Here is an 18,077-nt window from a genome sequence, read left to right as displayed (position 1 = left end):
TTTTACATTTTGATACATTCAAATTTTAATCAAGGAAAACCGAATGCTGGTCTTATTTATAAGCAGTCACTCCTCCTTCCTTTACCACATATGTCATAGGTCCCTGCTCCTTTCAGTTTCAGTAAATTTCAGAGAAAACATAACTGATAGATACACTTTTTCTACTTGATGCCTCGAACATTCACTTATCTGTAAATCCCAAACGTGTCCCGCAGCAACACAGAGAACCTGTCCTTTCACGCACAGCATCTCTCAACTCATGTTTGCTCCCATTCTTTGGCAAAAACGAAAAGTAACAAGAGGTTTCATCTGCCTCTCCAAAACTTGGATCTTTCCCTTAAGTAACTTTTATCTTCATTCCTTTTTGCTTCAATCATAGTCTGTTTTGTTTTACAAGTTACAGTCCTACCGTTTCCCTGAACCAATGCACCCAGGCAGGAGAAATGCAACAACCCATACCGTGTGCCACTATGCTTTCAACAAGCTTCACTACTCCCACTCTGATCAAGGACTTCAATGATAAGTAATGAGATTTTATGACTCAGAAGACATGTCTTATAGCTTACTAAGTACCATTATACTCAGTCTTAAGTTAGACTAATCATAAAACTCCACTTCTCACATAGGAATGTCACAGTGAGGTCTCTCCTTCAATAAGATCAATAAATTCCAGTACATTAGTTATAAATGTCAACAAATCTCAGAATCAAATTTCTATAAAAATGTCTATTATTTTAAGAACATCCAATTTTTAAAATACATCGTCATGAAAATAATTTCCTTAGTTTAGACTGTTTTTTTGATTTTTAACAAAAAGGGTTATTACATGATACACTAGGAGTGAACCTGCAACCTGATTATTGCGGTCTCTCCTTAGTTTACTTTTGATTCTAGTACTTTTACACATTCTAAGATCTCCCTTCTGACACATACACATCTCATCTCCTAATCTAAGCAAAAACCATAAGCATGCTATGCTTTTTTTCTTCTGATCATAAGCTATTCCTTGTACTGTTTAGTTGTAGGAGCAGCCTTAATTTACATGGGAATCCTGTAATAAATATTACATGCACAGCTTTCCCAACGCATCTCCATACTGTTTTACCTAAATGGTACTGTAAACAAAATATTTATCAGAAAACCTCAAATCTCAAATGTAAGGATTCTATGGAAAGAAGAGAGAGTGCTCAAAAAATGGTGTTTAGACCACAGCTAGCCATTCGGAAAACTTAAGGCTGGCTCTCTCTCTACCTTCATTCCTTAAACCAAAATAAATTCCAGATATACCACATTTAAAGGGACTATAAAAATACTTAAAGAAAATATAGATGAAATGTTTAAATTAATTTTGAAGTACAGGAAGCTCTTTATGACATAAAACCTAGCAGCCAAAAAACCAACCAAACAAAACAAATCCACAATTGATTTTTAAAAAAGTAAAAACCGAATCAAACAAACAAACAAAAAAAACAAGTGTAAGCAAAAAATAAACAATAAGCCAAGGAAAATATTTGCAACAAAAATTTAATATGCAGGGGCACCTGGGTGGCTCAGTCGTTAAGCGTCTGCCTTCGGCTCAGGTCATGATCCCAGGGCCCTGGGATCGAGCCCCGCATTGGCCTCCCTGCTCGGCGGGAAGCCTGCTTCTCCCTCTCCCACTCCCCCTGCTTGTGTTCCCTCTCTCGCTGTGTCTCTGTCAAATAAATAAATAAAATCTTAAAAAAAAAAAAATTTAATATGCGCAGAGTTTTTAAAATTGTTAAGAAAAAGATAGCCACTGAAAAATGGACAATGATTACAGACAATTCACTGGGAAATAAAACTAACCTGCAAATGTAAGAAAGTATCTTTAAACTCACTCAAATGTACGAAATGCAAATCAAAATGAGATGCTAACAATGGGTAATGATTAAATTCAAGAGTGTGGGAAATAGGGCACTCAAATATACCACTAGGAGAGGTGTAAGCTGGTATTAAATTTTTGAAGAACAATGATACTATCTACTAAAATTTAAAAACCCACATGCTTTTGACCCAGAAATTTGACTTCTAGGGTTAGATCCTTCAGATTGCTTTTCACAGGTAAGCAAAAATATCTGTACGGAGACTATTTATATACAAAAAATGAAAGAAAAAAATCTGGAAAACAATCCCAGTGTCTGTCCAGTATCCTAATGTCCAAAAGGAAGCTGGTTAAAGAAGTTATTTTATCTCAGACAGCTGTGGAAAGGTGTCCTAGATATACTATTAAGTGCATAAATGACATTGTTGAATAGACATATGCCATTCTTTTCAAAAACAGTATTTTGTTTCCAAAAATAGTATTTTTTCAAAGGAATGCCAAGACAGGTGAGTAAGAAAGGAAGAAATGAAGGGCACCTGGGTGGCTCAGTCGGTTAAGCGGCCACCCGGCCAACTCTTGATTTCGGCTCAGGTCATGATCTCAGGGTCCTGGGATGGAGCACACCACACTGTGGCCTACAGAGGACACTTTCACTCCTACTCCTAAACATGAGGGGCAGGTTACAAGGTTGAGTTTACCTTCATGGACTTAATGGGCTATCCAATAGCCCCCCCTGTGCCACGAAGTTAGTCATCGATTGTTTATCCTATCTTCCGTCCTACAGAGATAGTGGCAATCTAGTAAAACTGTGCTACTGTTACCGACTTCTTCAGTGATCTGACTCCAAATCCAACTCCTTCACAATGACAATCTTGCTGTTTTATGTGACATCCACTTTACAGACAGAATACATGAAACTGGTCAGGATTCCCGGTAAAACGTCACTAAAGAAAACCAGTCTCTCAGGTAGAGAACAAAGCAAAATGTGCTAAAAATAGTATTTGTCCATTTAAAAAATGGTCTTAACTCTACAATTACTCTCGCATTTACCCCAAATCACTAACCAGAGACAGAATTCCTCAATTTTTCAGCGTAAGTCATAATTACTCCAGCATGACCAGATTTTGGTGCTTGCGGGAACCTTCTACCTCCAAAAGGGACATACAGATCTACAGATCTAACTAGGACAGTGCATCGTTTGGGAACCACAGAAGTTACTGGTATGGACACGATTTTAAACATTTTCTTTCTTCTTCCTTCCCCCCACGCCGAGAGAGAGAGAGAGAGAGAGAGAGAGAGAGAGAGAGAATCTTAGGCAGGCTCCACGCCCAGCACAGAGCCTGAGGAGAGGCTTTATTTCATGACCCTGAGATCATGACCCGAGCCGAAATCAAGAGTCAGACACTTAACCAACTAAGCTACCCAAGTGCTCCAAACATTTTCCATTAGCATTTTTCTTTAGCTATCAAGTCACTATAATTGAAAGTGTTGTGGCACTTATGAGTAGATTAATTCATATATCTAATTTTACTTGAGCCCTCAATAACAGATTATTTCTAAACAGTTTCTCCTATCTAAGGGTAAACAGGGATCTTCTTTTTAAGGTTGACTTTTTTTATCACATAACTCCTGTGGAGCCTTAATCCATTTACATCTTCAGTTTCTCCTGGTAATAGCTCCTTTCCTTTTGCCTATAGACACATTCAGATTTCCTGATCCTAGACCAATCCACAATCCATTTCCTTGAATACATGACTCATTTCAGCTGATATCCTCCCTCTTTTTCTTTACTGCTGAATTGCCAAATTTGAAGAGTGATCTAGAGTTGGTTCATGCATTTAAAAATATTTCCTGAAAAGTGAATCCCAGGGTCTAGGGATACAAACTGATATGGCGCCTCCCTCGGGGAGCTTATAGTTCCATTACACAGATAATCAGGTATCTAGGGGCTCAAGATGTTATCATGAAGGAATAACACTTGAGGCTATGATAGAGCATCAACAGGGGACTTAATTTAGATTGGGCTGCCACTCTGCACAACCTCAGCACGTGCTCTTCTCTTCCTGGGCTGGGTGTTCTGGGATGTGCAGCTTGTGTGGTCTTATATGGCAGCCTGGTGGGGTCTCCTGGAGGAAGTGGCGTTTAAGCTGATATCTAAAGGCTGAACAGGAATTGGCTAGGCAAAGAGTAAGAGAAGTAGCATTCCAGGTAGAGGGAATTACCTATCCTCAGACAGGAAAGAATACGGTGACCTGGATGATCAGAAAGAAGGGCAATGTGGGCAGAGACCATGGAAGAAGGGCAAACAGGTATGAGCCAGATCAACCAGTCTCAAATAGCACACTGAGGATTTGGGGCTTTAACCCAAGTGCAGTGGGAACTGCGTTTACCACCCTTAACCATCTCGCTCTTTGCAGCATCATTTCTACTCATACTATTCTCTAAACAGCCAGCCATAACACTTTTACCACACAGAATCTCCGTTCTCAGCAAGTGACTACATGTATACCCCAGACATACTGCGGGTTTGGTTCCAGACTAGTGCAATAAAGCAAGTCAAATGACTTTTTTGGTTTCCGTGTGTATAAAAGTTATGTTTACTCTAGGCTGTAGTCTATTAAGTGTGTGATAGCATTATGTCTAAAAAGGCAATGTATATTGTACCTTAATTTAAAAACACTTTATTGCTAAAAAATTCTAACCATCCTTTGAACTTTCAGGGAGTCATAATCACTGATCATGGATCATCATAATAAATATAATAACAATGAAAAAGTTCGAAGTATTAAGAGAATTACCAAAATGTGACACAGAAACACGAAGTGAGCAAATGCTGTTGGAAAAATGGCACCCAAAGACTTGCTTGATGCAAGGGCTGCCCCAAGCTTTCAATTAGTTTAAAAAAAAAAAAAAAGCAGTATAAAATATAAAGTAAAAAGCATGATAAAACAAGGAAGGCCTGTATTCAGCATCTGAAATGGCTTCTATCCTGAGCTTGAAAACAAGCTGTCACTGACTCTTCTAACTTCTACTTCTCTCAGTATTCAGCTTGACGTTTTATACATAGTAGGTGTTCAAAACCTGCACAAAGACAAATTAGTCTTGGAAGAAAACAGATTGATGAAAAGTTAATCACAACAGTGTAAGAATGCAATCATATTTAATAAGATCCTCTATTAAAAGCATATTTGAAACTTAACTTAGGGACTTGCCTTATTTTCTCCTGTAGTGATAAAATATTTATGAAATCCAGAAATTTCTTTAAATAAATGCACAATTACAATTTGATTAGTCCACGAACACAATGCTTAGATGGCACCGCCATTCTCTGCGCTCAGCACACGGTACATGGCAGGGGTCTAGTTCTTCCATACTAGAATTATAAAAACTAGACAGCTGACATCCAGGTAAAATGTACATGCCACTGAAAAGTACGACTACTCTGTTACAAAGAATCCAAGCCAATGACATCTCACATTAAACTAGCCATCAAATCCTGCAAGTTATTGTATGTACGCTTTACATACAGACTATTCATTATGAAACTACTGAATATGTTGAAACTACTGAATATGCTATTTCTTCCATTTTTGATAATCTTAGCAAATGTTAAAAGTCAATGGCCACCACACTTACAAATTTTAGCAGGAAATTACCATACTTATGTTCTCTTAAATGAAGATAAGTACCGACTATTTTCACCTTATTCTGGTAGGTAGGGCAAGATGTCAAATTTGCTGGGTTCAACATTTAATGGCTCTACCCACATTCCATTAGAACTATTGGTACAGACTTAGAAAGAAATGTAAGATTTGTTTATTTAAAAAATATAAATACTTCCTCTAACATGAGCTGTAGGTATTTCAGCTCTCTGCAGATCCTTTATGTCTACAGAATGATCTGCATTGTGCCCAGAATCAGGCCATCACAGAATTAAGCTTAATTAGATATTTTCTATACAAAGCAAGTAAAAATATACTTTCATTATTCTTATATTAAAGTCCCCTACATTATGTATCTTTAAAACCAAGAGTAAAAACTCTAGAAAGTTCAAATGTTATTGAAAAAATTCTCACCTGCTTCATCCTTTGTTTTAAAATGGCTTAAAGACCAGATTTTGTACATTTTGAAATTTAATGTGTATACACGTCCGAATGTTTCTGTTTTCTGATGTCTAGTTTTCACAGCAGTAGATTAGAATGTTTATAGGCCTTTGATGTCTCAGTCGTGCTAATAGGACCATGTTGTCTAGAAGAGATGATCAAACTAACAATTTGAAACCTCTAATAACTGGGCGGCACACTCTGACCGTGACAGGAAAACGGGTCCGTGTTTGGAACTGAAATAGAAATTGAAAATTGCGCCAGTGTTGCAAAACAGAATCATGCTATCTTAATGTAAAAATGTCTACGATAAATTCATGCTCTATGAAGTACAGACCATGATATTTTTAATATTAACTCGACAGTGCTGAATAATCGTGTCATGTGCGGGTAGTTCCCGACCATACAGGCAACAAGTACAGCCCTATCTGGGCTCATGAGAAGAAAGGACATAGTAATTAAGAATACTGAAGCACAGTTAAAACTGTTAGTATCTTCCTGGTCTCAGTCAGTAACTGTGCTATAAAAGGCAGGCAATGAGAGGGACTCACAGACTTGAACTGCCTACATGACCTCTTACCGTCTCAAGTTCCACCCCTTTTCAGCATCCTTTCTGTGAAAAGCAACATCATCCTCCTTCCAGTCAGAAAGCTTCAGAATTTGTTCCGTTCCTCACTAGCCACACCCCGCTCTCTCCACCGGAAATGCTCACTAGTGATGGAGAGTTATAGCAGCCACTAGAAGCCCCTGGTGGAATAACTTTAGTCTTCTAAACTGAAATGACAAATAATCTTTTAAAAATGTGTTTATTATGGAAAACTTCCAATATATACAAAAGTAAAGAGACTAGTGCAATGAACCCTCAACTCCGTTTCAACAGCTAAACTATCAACATCCTGCCTTTTCGTTTTATCAGATATCTCCACCCACTCCTCACTTCCCAGCTAATGAGGATTATTAGTTTCCCTTTTTTTCCGGAGGTAAAATTTACAATTAAGCTTTTTTTTTTTTTAAACCATCTTAACCATTTTTCAAGTGTACAGTTTGGTGATATTAAATATATCCACGCTGTTGTGCCACCGCCATCCATCTCCAGAATCCACTGCATCTTGCAAAACTGAAACTCTGCAGCCATTCAACTGCCCACGGCCCCTCCCCACTTGCCCCAGCAGCCACCTTCTCCCTTCTGTCTCTGGGAGTGTGACTACCCCTCACACCAGTGGAATCAGACAGTCTGTGTCCTTTTGTGCCTAGCATAATGTCCTCCCAGGGTCATGTGTTTGCTTTTTTAATACATCCTTCCTTTTTAGGACTGAAGAATACTCATTTGTACGTACGGGCCACATTTTATCTGTCAATGAATGCTTGGCTTGTTTCCACCTTTTGACACTGTGAATAACACTGCTATGAACATGAGTGTACAAACACTCTTTCAATTGTTTTCAATTCTTTTGAGTATACACCCAGAAGCAGGACTACTGGATCATATGGTAAGTCTATGTTTCAGTTCTTGCGGAACCTCCAGACTGTTTTCCATAGCACAGCTGTACTAGTCCACATTCCCACCAACAGTGTACAAGGATGATAAACCATTATTTCTTGACAAAAACTTTGGAGTTTACAAAGCACTTTCATATACATTTTATTACATAATCCTTTCAAATACAATTGACTAGGTGGGAGTCCTAATCTGTTGGCAAGTATACAAGATCCTTAAAAATCTATCACCATCTTTCCCATATTTCTGAATAAATGTTTTCTTCTAATCAGACTGGTTTAAGCAAACTGTATTACACAATATTAGATATGTACTTCACTAAATGCTAAAAATATTAATAGTACAGGAATCAAAAGACCCAAATGAAAATATAAATATAATGGAATGATACTTGTGGCTCCCAAAGAAAAACTAACCTTAAAACAGCTGTATCTTAACACATAGCCTTGACGGACACCAGGTACATAGTTATTAAATAACAGGCTTGTTATCATTTTTATCAAAGTCAGAAAAACACAAACTACTTCCAAATAACAAAAATGGCACAACAGAATTATTAGTAAGGAACTCAAAATTAAAATAACATTTTTTGGAAGTGTTTCTGGAAACACCCCACAAGGCAGCAAGCAATCTACTCCCAAGTTTCCTCAAATAAACAAATAGCCTCTTGGCATAATCTTGAAAAGTTTTAGCGTTGACAATGTCAGCTTCCCAGAGAAAAAGTAAGGCAGGAAAAATAAACACCCAATTATAAGCATTATTCAGTAATAAAATAAACAAGTTCACTAACACTCTAAAATTTAAATGATTAAAATTACATGCCCCCACACAAAAATATTTACAGTATTTTTCTTTTTGCTTTCAGTTGCCGACAACCTTCTGATTGCAGAACTTACGCTCTTGTTATAAAGTTAAATTGGAAAATTGGAAAAAATCCTAGTCATTATATTTTAAAAATAAAGTTTTTTAATGGGGGAGTTCTATTTTAACAAATACTCTAATCTGCTTTTCTGCTTCATATTGGACAATCAACTAACGAGGACAAACTGCATGAAGATATGCCCCACCTTTAAGACCATCTGCTACAAGGCAAAGCCTGATGAAGTTTCTTTGATAACTTCCTCACCAACCTCAAACTGGGCCTAAGAACAGAAATACTCACTGGCTGATACATACGTAGATCAAACATTCAAGTGCATAAGAGTACGAGATCTCTGACCATCACAAGATATATATCCTCTTATTTTACACTTTCAAAGGAACTGAATCTCCTGAAGAAATCCAAACTTGTATTCTTTGCTCTGGGGCTGCTCTTCATAGTTGTCATGGCCCTCCTGCTTCAGGTAAGGTATCTGCTCAAATGCTAACGCCTCAGGGAGGCCACCCTGACTAATCTGTCTGAAAATCAAACAGCTGTTCCTGCCACCCCATCCCAACCAACCCAGAGCCCTTCCTTGTCCTGCGTGACTTTTCTTCTTAGCAGAATTTACTGTTAACATTACAACATATTTTAACTTATTTATTTTCTATCTCCCCTACCGGAATTGATTCTAATTTCCTGGCATTTAGATCTGAAACTATGTTCTATAGTATAATCATTCAAGGAAGAAAAAAAAAAACTTTAATGCTATTCTGTTATCTAGAGGGTAGATCATTTAGTTTACTCATCTTACTCCATCTGCAAATTGCAGATGCTATTACTACTACAGCTAAATTTCTACCCTAACCTCTGATGGACTCCAGATCATCAGTAACTCACTCATCCTCTCGGGCGACTCAGTATAAATGCAGTTACACCTCAATTAAACACAGAACGCAACTGACTAGAAACAAACACGTATTTCCTATGTCTTCTGAGGTACAGAGGTCACAGGCAGAAGCTGGAGAAACAATTATTACAGGGGCTCAACAGAATTTGAGTAAAAGTTTTTGTCAAAGCTCAAGACAGTACTCTAACCTACGATCAGCAAACTGATCAAGTAATTATAAAAGCCAAACCCTGTGAGTCCAAGAGAGCACTTCAGGGTTAGTTGAAATGAAGAGAAGTTGGGAGGGGAAAAAAGGAGTTAAAAACATGACAGGGAGTGGCAGGGTGGGTAAAGTGGGGTGAGCAGAAACTGGTGAGCAATCAGGCAGCACAGGAAGCCCACAGGGAAAGCTGGAAACAAATGCAAGAGAGAAAGCAGGCAACGAATAAAAGGTTACGCATAGAATGGCTACATAATTTCCAGGGTCTACCTTATAAGGGAAATGCAAAGGCCCTTGTAAAAAAAATAATAAATAAGACTTTCAAGGTAACAACAGGAAAACATTAAAGCCAGCGTGGGACCCTGTGCGCTGCCCATGAAACCTGCCCTGAGTCTATGAGTTGAAGACCTGAGGCAAGACAACCACTACTGTTCGAAGCAGCCAAAGGAGGGGAAGGCAAAAGCAAACCCCCCACCTCCAAGTACAGTAGGCACTCACAGAGGCCACTGACACCCGTGGTACAATTTACAGGGCAGAGTAAGGCCAAAATAGGTCTTCAGGCATTTTCAGGTTTGTTTTTTAAATAAAAGAGGGTGGGGGTCAGAGAGTGGTAACCTACCAACAGCTACTAACACAATTCCCTAGGTGAATAGGGAATTAATCACCACAAAACAGGAGGTTACTGGAAGGAAATACAATTGATAAATTTTGGTGAAGGGGCATCATGAAAAAGATCTGGAGATCAATATGGCTGCCTGAGAGCAAGAAGACAAGAAACCCATAAGTTATATCTGAAATATGTAACATAAAGAGAAACAGGGAAGACCTAAGACAAATTTTCTCCTACTGACTAATACTCAGGGTTAGCCATGGTTTAAAAAAATATATATCCTGGTAGACAAGAAAATGGAGGAATCTGGAACTGGACAGGAAAAAGTTTTAATACCAGAATGGGTCTTGGGAGAGTTAAAAAAAAAAAAAAAAAAAAAGAGTCTAAAACAAAGAAAAAAAAGAACCTCACAAAACTACCAGTTACATTACCATTCCAGAAGACAAATTTGTTTACTTTGCAGTTCATCTTCCAATTTCTGTAATGTTGTGATAATGTGTAGGAGCAGACTGTCATTTTTTTTAAACCATGTATGTTAATTTATTTTCCTGATATCCTGATAGATTAAGCCAAACATGGTTCATGAGAAAAGAAAAACTAAGAAGAAAGAAAAAAAGAAGCTCCACAATAACTTGTAGACAGTCCCTCTGTCTTTCTTTGCCACTTTTGGGTCATGTTAGGAATTCAAATCTGAATTTAAACTTTTTTTGCCCTTATTTCTGATCTAAGACAACCCAATTAAACACTGTGAATGATTAAATCTGATGTTTCTGATAATGTCCACAATGCATAAAGGTAGACTCATTTGTATTTCATTTTTGTTTAAATTATTTTAGCTTCTCATTATCATCTTGAAATTCAAAGCATAGAGACATCAGTTTAATAATGAACTATTTATTTTGATCTCAGATAATGTATTTCCAACTTAGAAACTCAAATAGTACAAAATATTTCTAATAAATGCCTTCACTACCATTACTTTCCAAAGTATTGTCATTTCAATGTGTCTCTACAATATCCTCTATTAATAAGACTAGAATATTTGGTCCATCTTCCAAAAGGAAAAAAACTAAACTAAAAAGATTAAGATTCTTTAAATTACTAGAGTAAAACAAAACTTCTGACATCTACTCTAAAACACTTTCTTCTCTCTGTAAATCAGTGCACCTAAACAACAAAAACGTCTTTTACACTAAAGCACAATTATGTCCTACCTCCTTCCCTCTGGAAACTATAAAGCAGCAGACAACGTATTTGGAAAAAGGAGAAGGGGCTCTGTAAGGTGATGAGAAACAATGCTCCACATTCATCCCTTAAAGCAGTAATCCTAGGAGAGCAAAGAAGGCACAAAATGGAGAAGCCTAAGTGGATCCCACAGTCTTCTGTTCCAACTGTGGACTGCTCCATTATTTTGTTTTTAAGAATGGTAAAGCCTGAATCTTTTAGAAAGAATCTAAGGTCATCTAGTCTAGACTTTCACCAATGCTGGAAATCCAAGTCTATTAAGTGTTTATTCAGCATTTGCTTAAACATTTTCAGAGGACAAAAAGGCTGCTTCTTTGGAAAATCTTTTCTATTTCAGAGCAGCTCTGTTGGAAATCATTTTGGTCCTATACAATTTAGGAAAAATAAAAAATGTTACATTAATTACTTCTAGTAAAGGCCAACTCATTTTTTTTTCATTGTTCAATAATAAGTTCCAAGGTCACAAATCTCCAGCAGTTTGTTACTCTGGTGGTTCAACATCAAAGGCCTAGGCTCCTTTACTTGTTTTCACTCTGCCATTAGCACGCTGGTTTAGCTCTCTTTATGGTTTCAAGATGGCTCCCACCATTCCAGGCTTCACATGCAGACATAATAATGTCCAATGTAAAAAGATTATTTCTTCTCCTTCTGAATCTTTTTATCAGAGAGGAATATCTGTGTCTGAAGACCCCTAGCACACATCTTATTGGCCAGAATTATACCTGGCCAATCACTGGCAAGGAAATGAGTCCATCATGATTGACTGAGAATGATCATCATTTGTCCCCCTAGAGCTGGGGTTTGCCTCTCTTGACAAATAAAGCCAGGCAGAAAGGGCAGATTACTTAAACAAAACCAAAATTCCCTTAGGAGGAAGGGAAGGGAAAAGGGCAGAGAGATGTATAGGTGATCCAACATCTGCTATGGGTACATGGCCTCAAAATCTTGTCTTTCAGCAATTTCTACCTACTGTCACTAGTTCTAACCTCTAGATCTAATTGGAAAAATCCCTGTGCCTTAACTGCACTACACATTCTATATGTGTAAACAACTACTTTGCTCCCCTCCCTCAATCCTAAATTCCTCTTCAGGTTAAGTAGTCCCATTTCAGTATACTGCTCTACATATATGACTTTGTATCTACATGTTTTTACCATCTTGATCACTCTTCAGTTTACCAATGTCCCTCACAAAATGCCCAGGACCCTCTTAAAATGTTTAGTACCAGTAATTAACTCCCATGCTTTATTTATCAATGCCATCTGACACTCTGCTGCTTCTCTGGACTCTCCTCCTGACTTCCAATAAACTTGATGGAAACTATAAACGGCTTTGTCTTCCATAACCTACACTTTGGTATTTGGAAAAAAATGATATAGTGCAAAACTCTACACTTAATTATGATATACTTCACCTTATTTTTGGCCTATCTTTCCAACCTAAGCAGGTGCTGAAATTTTTTTAATTCTAAAAACTAATGTTTGCCACTTTCCTAGTTTTCATTATAGAAATTCAAACTTAAGGAAAAAAATCACTGATGTTTATTTCTCAGCTTTGCAGAAGCAGGGCTATGTCACTTGGGGAAAACATCTTATTCTCACAAGAAGCCTTCTGGGATTGTATTAACTTGTTGAATTTCCAAGATTCCAGAGACTAATCCTCACGAGGTCAGCAAAATAATCTCTTAAGTGTATCGAAAAGAGCCATTTCCCAGGGATGGACGGACTTTCAATGGACTAACTAAAACCAGAATGTCAATTCAAAAATGTTAAGTGAAAATCAGAACAACCAAGGAACCAAGAGAAATTAGAGCCCTGTGGTCAATGTATTCCCACCTACCCCATCCACAGACAAACCATGATAGAAATCAATATACCATCTAAAGAAACCAAATAACTGCATCATTTGCTCAATGAATTCTTTCATGTAGACATGCCACACAGGAAGCCAAATTATAATCAAATGTTTGTTTAGTGAGCAAAGAAATTAAAGCAAAAGAATCAGTTTTCTAACATCTATTCAACAATATCAGAGTAACAGTCTCATATATCATCCTCTGCAACAGAGTTATTACTCTAAGTATAACAGAGTACTAAATAGGGTACTGTGGCTGGTACTTGGATGTTAAAATCTGCCTTGGTTACCTGACAAAGAAACTTCTTTCCTGACAGTCTTACTTCTTAATTAGATGCAATACAATTCCACCAAGCTATGATAAAGTGCAGATGATCTGGAGGTTAGCCCATTTTAAGGCCTGGGAGTCATAATGGTTGAATTCAAAGCCAACTCCTCCTTCTGGAAACTCTTAAGGGGGAGAATCCCTTGCCTCTTCCCGTTTTAGAGATCACATGCACTCATGGGCTCAAGGCCCCTTCCTCCACCTTCCAAGTGAACATCATTGGCAGTGTAATATCTTCAGATCTCTCTGTCTGACACTTCAGGCTCCCTCTTTCACTTACAAGGCCCCCATATGATTACATTAGGCCCACTTAGATAATCCAGGATAATCACTGCATCTCCAAATCCTTAACTTAATCACATCTGCAAGGTCTCTTTTGGCATGTGAGGTAACATATTTATAGTTTCTGGGGATTAGGATGTGACATCATTGGAAGATCATGATTCTGTCCACCACAAAGCTCTTGTACTATAGTTCTACCACTGATTTTATGTTAACCTGTTTACATTTGGTGAAGATTATCCCATTTTATCTCGAAACTTCAATACTGTTAACTAGGGAGGACACAGCTATTTCCATGCACAGTTCATACTAAAATCAGACTGCATTTTCTATTGCAGTTTTCACACACAAAATGGCAGGTGTTTGATTCATCAATGGAGAAGAAAAGAAAATATAAAAGGCAATCATTAAAGCCCTCAAGGCTATATCAATTAATATGAGACAAATTAAACTACTAGGAAATAAGCCAGAATGAAGTCAGTATGTAAATGCCAGCTCCAACAATTCCTCAACCTCAAGGGGTCCTTCAAATCAGGGATCCTACCACCTTTTCATTCTCCCTACCCCACTCTCATCCTCACACCCTAGCTTAGGTCTCCTAGTCTGTTGTTAATAATCACTCTCCTCCCTCATCTCACGATCCTTGGCTAGCAAAAACCCAACACTCCTCTATACAACTTTCTGTCCACTTCATGCCAGCCCCAGGACAATTTAACGTGGTAGAAGAAAACCTCCATCACTCATCTCAAATGGGCTCTTTACAGCTGTCCTCTAATCAAACTACGTTTCCTTAATCCATCCTCTCTCTCTGAAACCCTGTACCTCCTTCTTCCAATCCTCACTCTCAGCTGCTTCCTATTTCACTCAGCACACAAAACTTCCATCAGATCCTATCTCAACATCTACCCACTGACTTACAGTGTACCCTTACACTCTCCTTTCCCTCCTGTTTGTCTGGATTGATTGCCAATTGCTTCATTCTACCTCTGATCTCTTCCCTTCTCTTACCAACTCAAGGCTGCAGCTCTGGCAGTCCTCTCCTCTCTCCTGCTTCATCAAATTTTTCTTCTCTTGTGTATCATTTCTATAAGCATACAAACAGGCTGTGATTTTTCCCATTATACTCACCACCTCCAACCACCTCCCTCCCACCTTCTCCTGAGCCCATACACCAAGTGCTCATGCTCAACACAAAGCAAAAACTTCTCATCAAGGTCATCAACAATCTTTACATGGCTAAATTTAACGGTCAATGCTTGGTCTCCATAATACTTCACTTAGACCATTAATCTCTCTTCTATGAAACATTTTTCACATTTCCCTTGGTTCCAAGACCACACACTTTCCGGTTTTCCTTCCACCCACTGGCCAGGCCTTCTCACTCTCCTTTGTTAGACTCTTCTCAACTCCCTAACCTCTAAAAGTTAAAGTGTCCCAGGCCTCACTGTCTACATTCACTCCCTTGGGGAAGTTTTTAGTCTCAGGACTTTAATTACTACCTGTGTTGACAACTCCAAATTTTGTATTTTTTAGTCTGGATCAGATCCCTGGTCTCCAGCCTCCTCTGTCACAAGTAGGTCCCTCAACAGGTTCTCTTAGATATCAAACAGGCATCTCTGCATATCCCAAACCAAATTTCCGATCTTCCCTACAGACCTGCTCCTCGCAGTCTTTCTTAGCTCAGTATATGGGAACTCTATCTCATCAAAAACCTTAGTGTCATCCTTGAAAACTTTCTTTCCCTCACATCTACCACCATATCACATCAGCAGACCAAATTAGCTCTCCCTTCAAAATATATCCAGAATCTGACCACTTCTTACCATCTCCACTGTTAACCATCTTGAGCCAAGCCATCATCATCTCTTACTTAGGTTACTGCAACAATCTGCTTCCACTGTTGTTCCCCTTGCTTATTTAATACATGCCGGGGTGCCTGGGTGGCTCAGTCGGTTAAGCACCCAACTCTTGATTTCGGCTCAGGTCATGATTTCAGGGTCCTGGGATCGAGCCCCTCGTTAGGCTCCCCGCTTAGCAGGAAGTCTGCGTGTCTCCCTATCCCTCTGCCCACCCCGGCCCCCCCCCCGCTAGCACTCTCTCTAAAATAAATAATTCTTTTAAAAAATAAAATAAAATATTTAATACATGCTGTTTCTTTCTTTTTTTTTTTTTTAAGATTTTTTATTTATTTATTGAGAGAGATAGTGATAGAGAGAGAGCATGAGAGGGGGAGAGTCAGAGGGAGAAGCAGACTCCCCGCCGAGCAGGGAGCCCGATGCGGGACTCGATCCCGGGACTCCAGGATCATGACCCGAGCCGAAGGCAGTCGCTTAAACAACTGAGCCACCCAGGCGCCCCTCTTTCTCTTTTTTTTAAGTAAGCCCTTGGTGGGCCTTGAACTCATGACCCTGAGATCAAGAATCACATGCTCTACCAACTGAGCCAGCCAGGCACCCCCACGCTACTTCTGAATGCTTGTGTCCCCCAGAATTCATTATGTTGTAATCCTAACCCCCAAAGGTTAACAGTATTATGTCAGGCCCTTGGAGGGTGATTAGGTCATGAGGATGGAACCTTCATGAATGCAATTAGTGCTCTTATAAAAGAGAGCCCACAGAGCTCCCTCTCCCATTCTGCCATGTGAGCACATAGCAAAAAAGTGCCTACTCTATTTTTGTAAATATTTTATTTTTTAAATTTTTTTTAGAGAGGGAGGAGGTGAGCGATAGAGGTAGAGGGAGAGAAAGAATCTTAAGCAGGCTCTATGACCAGCGTAGAGCCCGACATGGGACTCGACCTCACAACCCTGAGATCATGACCTGAGCCAAAATCAAGAGTCAGACGCTTAGCCAACTGAGCCACCCAGGCACCCCAGATTTTTTTTTAAGTAATCTGTACACCCAACGTAGGGCTCGAACCCCCAGATCAATAGTTGCATGCTCCACTGACAGCCAGCCAGGCGCCCCAGGTGCCTGCTTTAAACCAGGAAGAGGGCCCTCACCAAAACATAATCATGCCAGCACCTTGATCTCGGACTTCCAGCCTCCAGAACTATGAGAAATAAATTTCTGTTGTTTATAAGCTACCCAGTCTGTGGTATTTTGTTATAGCAGCGTGAATGGACAAAGACAATATAACAGCTAGAATTTTTTTTAAATTATGGTTCATGGTTTACTCTATTGTCCCCCTTTTAAAGTAAGGTAAAATTTACATGTAGTGAAATTAAACAGATGTTAGGTTTCAATTCAATTACATACACCCATGTAATCAAGACCACAATCAAGATATAGAATTCTTCTAACTTTGGGCTATTATGAATAAAGCAGTTACAAACATTCTTATACAAGTCTTTTTGTGGACATATGGGTTCCTTAGGTAAGAATCTAGGACAGAGTGCTGTGTAATAGAATAGAAACATGTACATGCATGTTCATAGTAGCACTATTCACAGTAGCCAAAAGGTGGAAATCGCCAATATCCATCAACAGATAAATGGTTAAAGAAAACATGGTATATCTATACAATGGAATATTATTCATGTATAAAAAGGAACGAAGTTCTGAATCATGCTACAATGTGGATGAATCTAGAAAACATTATAAGTGAAAGAAATCCAACATTAAAGATCACATTTATATGAAATATTCAGAATAGGTAAATCCATAGAGACAGAATATAAATGGGTGGATGCCAGGTGCTCGGGGGAAGGAGATAAATAGGAAGGAATTGCTTAAAGGGTACCAGGTTTTCTTTCAGGGTGACAGAAATGTTTTGGAACTTGACAGAGGTGATGGTTGTTGCTCAATACGGTGAATGTACCAGATCTCACTGAACTGTTCACTTTGAAATGGTTATGTTATGTACATTTCACCTCAAATAATAAAACCCACACAGAATTTTTTATTTTTTGAAACAGAACAGCATTCAGACAATTTAGAATAACACAAAATCCAGTGTCAACACCACCATACATGTGAGTTGGATTATTTCACTAAAGCATGCAGTCTGGAGTAAGTCTTTCCAACTCTAGAGACTTTGTGGTGCTTTTCATGTGTAAAATGAAGACACTTCAATGGACTGTGAGGATCAACTGAGATAATGATGATGAAAACACACTGTAAAGTGCTGTGTATAAAAAATTAACTATCTTTATATTAGCATGGGGTAAGGGATATGCTCAGACTGAGAGGGCCACAGACGATGAACAGCTAGTCTTGTAGGCAGAGAGAGAGAAGAATCCAAATTAAGCCACACCTGCAAAGTGTCCACTGTTGGCTTCTATAATGTCCTAGCTTGTCAAGGGTCATACTTAGATTATCTTCAGCCCCAGTGAGTGATTTAACACTGCA

General features: G+C 38.6%; 1 protein-coding gene across 1 annotated transcript in view; it reads right to left on the bottom strand.

Moving 5' to 3' along the window:
- The window catches only part of XKR6 (XK related 6), a 308,582-nt gene that overhangs the window by 223,471 nt on the left and 67,034 nt on the right, over nucleotides 1-18,077 (bottom strand). The gene's annotated exons all lie outside the window — the stretch shown is intronic.

Source organism: Halichoerus grypus, chromosome 3, assembly GCF_964656455.1.
Source record: "Halichoerus grypus chromosome 3, mHalGry1.hap1.1, whole genome shotgun sequence".
In the NCBI taxonomy this organism is placed as follows: Eukaryota; Metazoa; Chordata; class Mammalia; order Carnivora; family Phocidae; genus Halichoerus; species Halichoerus grypus.
Note: the sequence above shows the minus strand (reverse complement) of the source record. Positions and strands in the feature narration are given on the sequence as shown.